The sequence below is a fragment of the Pelobates fuscus genome, chromosome 11, assembly GCF_036172605.1.
Source record: "Pelobates fuscus isolate aPelFus1 chromosome 11, aPelFus1.pri, whole genome shotgun sequence".
NCBI lineage: Eukaryota > Metazoa > Chordata > Amphibia > Anura > Pelobatidae > Pelobates > Pelobates fuscus.
The window spans coordinates 106,455,203-106,461,202 of NC_086327.1; positions in this window are offsets into that span (position 1 = coordinate 106,455,203).

The following is a 6,000-nucleotide window of genomic DNA, read 5'->3' on the forward strand; positions in this document are numbered from 1 at the left end:
AAGCTTTCCTCATTTCTTTCTCGGGATGAGGAATATATCGGTTGTAGACTGAGGATTTCCATCTGCCCAATCTTTTAATAATATGCACTGGAGTGTCAGTGTTGAAGGAGACCGAAGCTGCCCCTATTCTAAATGAAAGACCCGAGACATGGATACAATTCAATCTTAGTAGTAGTGTTCTGATGTAGAAGATTAATTTAGCCGTAGTCATAGGGATTCAGTGAGAGTAGTGGTGAAATGTGTGTGGCATGACTGAGTGTGGGTAAGTAAGAGTCAAGTATTTTAACTGGGCACTAGTTCTAGGTGGGATAAAGTGGTATAGCGGATGGATGAGTAGTTTGGTTCGTTTTAGAGGTTTGTAGAGAAAGTATATAGTGATCATGATTTTTAGCGATATCCAATATTTTTAAGGTGGTCTCAAACAAACATAAAATGCTATATAAAATTTGTGGGAATAGTGAATAGTCGTGTACAGTAAATCAGAGAGGGCTCAGAATATCTAACCATCGATCGGTAACCTGGATGAAGTAGGGGATCTATCTGTTTTATTAAATACGCGGTAATTTGCTTTTAATGGGATAGGACGTTAGGAAAGGTGTGTGATTGGTATAAGTGGTTGTGGCTGTATTTACCTTATCCTGGGACCGACCTGGCTCCTAAGCTTGATCCGCGCGAGACACTGGTATGCGTACCATCTCAACCCGTACCTCCCATTCCAGAGGCATCTATCCTGACTAGAGATGTCCCGAATAGTTTGCTGGCGAATAGTTCCTGGCGAACATAGCTTTTTCGCGTTCGCCACGGATGGCGAACATATGCGATGTTCGGTCCGCCCCCTATTCGTCATCATTGAGTAAACTTTGACCCTGTACCTTACAGTCAGCAGACACATTCCAGCCAATCAGCAGCAGACCCTCCCTCCCAGACCCTCCCACCTCCTGGACAGCATCCATTTTAGATTCATTCGGAAGCTGCATTCTTTTTTTTTTTGTATTATTATTATTATTATTAATTTTTTTATACAGAAGTGTGTTATATTTGAGCATGCTAGGCTGAACGTGCGTATATCACGGCTAGTTGCACTGAGGGTATGAGTATATAGCAGTACATTGTTGTGAAAGATGGCTGTCATGTTTAGGGTGTAGCTTGCACGTTATCAACTGTGTATTTATATCAGCAGATCCACCACTTGTTATAAATCAAGTGTGAGTCGCCCCATGAGATGAGACTAGTGAATAACATAATACATCAACGGTTAAGGTAAAGGCATGTAAGGAACTACGACAATAAACTCTTTAGGAGGTGAAATAATGACATGTTTAAAAGCTTGCTACTTTACGATTAGTTAATGTGCAGAGAGCAGTTCATGTGATCAAAGGCATGGTGTGGATGATCGGCTATAGTGGGAAATGCTTGGCAGGCTGCTGTTTACTGTTTGTGCTCATCCGATCCCTTCTGGGCGCCAGGTGCAGACCCTGGGAGTCCCTGATACCTGGAACAACAAAGGCAAGTCTTTGGCTGAGTGCCGGGTTCGCGGCTTGAGGTGGTGGAAGCTTGTTTTGTTGGGTGGTCGGATCTGTCCCGGTGGTGCTTCACGTCCGGTGCGGGATTGTGGTGGCTTAAGGTGGAGGCGAGTGCTTGACGTGGGGCAGGCTCTGCATTTCTGTTTGTGCCTCCGGTCCTGTCTTCGACGCCTTTTGCGTTGGTGGATTTTAATGGGGACTGCTTCGCTTAGCTGTGGTGGAGCTTGTTGGGGCTGTGGTGGAGCTTGTTGGGGCTGTGGTGGAGCTTGTTGGGGCTTCCTGCTTGTTATTTGCTTCCAAAATTGATTAAAGAGTCTGTCCAGCTTAGACTCAATATCCTGCCATGCTTTGCTGGTACCAGGAGGACATGCGGCTGCCGCCATATTGGGAGAGTCGCAGATGAGTATGTCAGCCTGGGCGGCTGTGCTCTGTGCGTCCATTAGCTCCAGAGAGCCTCTCAGGGGTGGACCGGGATAACCCCCACCGGTCCGAGGGGGGGGGGGGGGTAACGGATTAATAAGGTAAAATTAATCTTTGATTCTATTTTAGAAATTTTGCTGCATCCCAGGATCGGGAGATTGGCCGCCTCTCCCGCCCGGTGAGCACCAGGCCACACTTGCCACGCAGAGGTAAGTAAGACTCTGTTGAGTTGCTGACCGCTATTAAGCGTGTCAGGTCAGTCAGGTAGGAGCAACATTGCTGGGTCATCACCTTCTGGGGTGAAATTCGCCTGTTGATAGCTGCTTAAAGTGAGATATTGAGGGAGCTCACACGAAGTGCGTCTTTCCTCCATGACAGCTAGGCCCTGCCGCCCGGAAGCTGCATTCTTAGTGAGAGGAGGGACAGTGTAGCTGCTGCTGATTTAATAGGGAAATCAATAGCTAGGCTAGTGTATTCAGTGTCCACTACAGTCCTGAAGGACTCATCTGATCTCTGCTGTAAGGACAGCACCCCAAAAAGCACTTTTTAGGGCTAGAACATCAGTCTGCTTTTTTTTTTTCCTGTGTAATCTAATTGCAGTTGCCTGCCTGCCAACGTGTGTGTCAGGCTCACAGCGTATACTGTGCCCACTTGCCCAGTGCCACCACTCATATCTGGTGTCACAATAGCTTGCATTTAAAAAAACAAAAAACTTTTTTGACTGTAATATAATAGCAGTCAGTTTCCTTCACACGTGTGCGTTTCAGGGCCTGCCAGGGCACAGTGTCACACCAGTGCAACTCATATCTGGTGTAACAGTAGTGTACATAAAAAAAAAAATACAGGGGGCTTGTTGTCACCTTTCGGGGACCCTTGGTGTTGTACGTGGCTGGGTGGAGGAAGAGACCTTCAATGACATCAGTGAGGACAAGGAACGGGACATAGCTAGCTTGGTATCCAACCTTGTGCAAATGGGGAGTTTGCGGTTGTGCAAATGGACTGTTTGCGGTTGTTTGCGGTGCGTTAAACGGGGAGTTTGGTCTGTCACTGTGAAGCGGGCGTAACCCCTACACTACCTGATCGATACAACATCATACCTGATGTTTTAAAGCACGTTATTCCAAACAATTTAGGAATGTTAGGTGATTTATGCCCTTTATGGATTAAAACCAGACTCTGCATCAACTATGTAATTTTCCATCGGAGTTTTGCCATGGATCCCCCTCCGGCATGCCACAGTCCATGTGTTAGTCCCCTTGAAACAACGTTTCCATCACTATTGTGGCCAGAAAGAGTCCCTGCGGGTTTTAAAATTCGCCTGCCTATTGAAGTCTATGGCGGTTCGCCCGTTCGCGAACATTTGCGGAAGTACGCGTTCGCCGTTCGCGAACTGAAAATTCTATGTTCGCGACATTACTACTAACAAGGTTATACTCTAGAGTGTGAATTTACCTAGCCAAATCTTTAAAAAAAAAAACCATTATATTATATATTTTCATTTTGACCTTTTTTGGCCTAAAATGTAAAATTCACTTTGAGTTCCTCACAAAAAGCTGTCAAAGTTCTTGGAAGTAGTAAAAGGGATTACGAGGTAGCCTAGAACTATTTATTGTAATGAAATTCCTGCATTGTCAGACAGTGCATTCACGCTATTTCAATTAAAAAAGGTTGTCATGGTTTAATTTATGTTCATTTTATACAAAACACGACATTCAGAGAAGTTCAATTATGTATGTAAAAGCTGTAGAATGTATCTATTCCTATGTTTTATCGCACTTTTATTGCTCCAGGATGTCTCCAGGAGGATTCCGCTATTTTGTTCTCATCAGTAACTTTTCTGCTCATTTATGATGATTTTAACTGCCGTGCTGAATAATTTAACATTCTAGGTCAATTTTCCCACCTGTTACTCCCTACAGGTCTCATTACCTATTTTCTGTAAAATTCAGGGCTTTTTGCTCAACGGAATAAATAACAGAAACAGAGTCTTTTGATGTATTGTATAAAGAGCCATTTAATTTTTAATATTTAAGAATTGTTGATCCTAACAGGTTGGTACGGAGCAGAGGAACCTAGCCTCCCAATGTCCCTAAGTAAAATTGGCATCCTCAATCTTCTGGAACATTGTTAGATGAAGCGATTGGTCTCATAATTGGAGGAAACTATTTCCCTAATGAAATGAATGTTGTTTTTTTTCACTATTTTCTGATTATTGATAATTTTGCGACCATTTCTACGTGTTGTGTGTGCTTGATTTTTGGGAAGCTGTATCAGAACTACAAAGAGATTAAGACTTCTATTTATTAAATTAAGGCAACTATCTAAGATAAAAGCAGAAGGACCAATGAGCAAGACCACCTTATATGGTAGATTGTACCACGTATTTCCTAGAGGACACATTTTAAACAACCATTCTAGTGCTTAAATGTTCCACCTACAAAGATTGAGTATGATGTTACAAACATTCTTTATTTTGGGGAAATTCTCTGATACCTTCAACCTATCTTATTAGGTTGAAGCTGGTCTGATCACTGTTGGAAAAAAGGGATTAGGAAACACTACAGTGTATATTCTTTGTAGTAAATGGACAAATGTCTGAAATTCGAAAGGGTTTTAGGAGTCTTTCATAGTTTGAACCAGGTGGAATTATTGACTTGCAACCCATCTGAGGTGAGTGACTGTCCCGATACTTGTAAATTAATTAATGAAGAACTTATTAATGTATGTTAAAAAGGCATTATAGTGTTTGCCTGAAAAACCGCTCATCTAGAAGTTTAAAGAATTTTATCAATTCAAGAAGAACTACGGATGTGGTGCCAAGCACTTGTTCATTCCTCAATGATTGTTTGTATGTTCCAGAAAGGCTAAAATTCTAGATTCACTAGATTGCATGAATGGGTAGAGTTACCAAAAGTACTGTATATGCTGATAGATAAAAAATATATAAAACATATAATGAGTTATGGGAATGCAAAACTAAGGTAAAATTAATCTTTGATTTTATTTTGGAAATTTTGCCTTCAAAAGTGAAATACACTCTGAATTAACTTTTTGTTTTATTCAATAAACTCCCAATTGTAGTGTTTTAAATTTTCATTTTACCAATTCACTACAACTCTGAGTTTTAAGAATTAATACTTTTTGAAAATTCACACTTTCATGAATAACTCCCTGTGTGAAATAAGTTGCACATCATTTTATTTACTTTACTCATTAGCAAATTTTCCTTTACGTGTTCATGCTAGAGTGGGAGCAATCAACACTTTTTTTTAACCCCACCTGGTAAGACTTTGCTGTCAACCAAAGAGCTTGGAAGATTCCTTCCTCATTCATTCATTCATGCATTAATTTTGAGCAAGTTACTCAAAGAGCAAGTAAAGTCTTCTCTATTGCTGGGACACAATGTGCCTTGCTTCCCAATGCTACATGGGATTGGCCAAGGAGGCAGATTGGAGCTTTGGTGGAAGAAGACATGCTTGTCGGTGGATTTGTGGTTAGTAACAGTTTTTTTCTGTGACTGTGAGGGGTCAGTAATCCACACTGTGAAGGAATCCTCCAACATAAGAAATAAATATTTTTTTTTTCCTAATATTGGAATTTTCCTGTAATGTGAGTGTAATAAAACGTTGTCGGGAGGCTGACTGACAAAATGGTCAAACCAGAATGTTCTATACGTTGTTATGGAATTGTACTACGAAGAAAACAGTCAACCTTGGAAGATGTGTTGTGGACACAGGAAGAAAATGGCTAGTTCCTCTGTTTTTAGTACTCTATAAGCACAACCTAAAGCAAATTATAATAAGCTTTTAGCCCCCTCAGGATCAATCACTTGTCAGGGTTGTCACAATAACAAGGAATTTTCCCGTCCCTTGTCCTGAAAGGGATTACGATTTAAGCTGGTGTATTTTGCTTTGTATTTTTATGGCCCTAGAATGACTTGTAGATGTTGGTTTAGACTGATGTAAACATATAAGATTTGTTTGCCTTTTTGAATTTGAGTACTTTTAATAAGTAAATATTGAGCTTTATTAGCAAAACTAAGAATTGTGGAGAATTG